The sequence below is a fragment of the Balaenoptera borealis genome (genome assembly GCF_965194805.1).
Source record: "Balaenoptera borealis genome assembly, chromosome: X".
In the NCBI taxonomy this organism is placed as follows: Eukaryota; Metazoa; Chordata; class Mammalia; order Artiodactyla; family Balaenopteridae; genus Balaenoptera; species Balaenoptera borealis.
The window spans coordinates 64,706,390-64,707,431 of NC_138881.1; positions in this window are offsets into that span (position 1 = coordinate 64,706,390).

Below are 1,042 nucleotides of genomic sequence, written 5' to 3' on the forward strand. Positions count from 1 at the left end.
TTGAAGAGACTGTCTTTTCTCCATTGTATATTCTTGCCTCCTTTATTGTTGATTAATTGACCACAAGTGCATAGATTTATTTCTGGGCTTTCTATCCTGTTCCATTGATCTATGTGTCTGTTTTTTGTACCAGTAACATACTGTTTCGATAACTGTAGCTTTGTAGTATAGTTTGAAGTCAGGGAGTGTGATTCCACCAGCTCTGTTCTTCTTTCTCGACATCGTTTTTGCTATTCTGGATCTTATTTGTTTCCACACAAATTTTAAAATGATTTGTTCTAGTTCCATGAAAAATGCCATTGGTAATTTGATAGAGATTACATTGAATCTGTAGGTTGCCTTGGGTAGTATGGTCATTTTAACAATATTTATTCTTCCAATCTAAGAACATGGTATATCTCTCCATCTATTTGTATCATCTTTAATTTCTTTCATCAGTGTCTTATAGTTTTAGGAATACAGGTCTTTTGCCTCCTTAAGTAAATTTATTCCTAGGCATTTTATTCCTTTTGATGCAATGGTAAATGTGATTGATTCTTTAATTTCCCATTTCGTCGTTAGTGTATAGAAATGCAACAGATTTCTGTGTAGTAATTTTGTGTCCTGCAACTTTACCAAATTTATTGATGAGCTCTAGTAGTTTCTGGTGGTGTCTTTAGGATTTTCTATGTATAGCAGGGGTCCCCAACCCTCGGGCCACAGACCGGTACTTGTCCACAACCTGTTAGGAATGGGGCCACACAGCAGGAGGCGAGCAGTGGGCGAGCGAGCGAAGCTTCATCTACTGTTCCCCATTGCTCCCCACTGCTCGCATTACCTCTTGAACCATCCCCCACCCCCCATCCGTGGAAACATTGTCTTCCTCGAAACTGGTCCCTGGTGCCAAAAAGGTTGGGGACTGCTGATGTATAGTATCATGTCATCTATCAACAGTGACAATTTTACTTTTTCCTTTACAATTTGGTTTCCTTTTATTCTTTTTCTTCTCTGATTGCTGTGGCTTGGACTTCCAAAACTATATTGTATAGAAATGGTGAGAGTG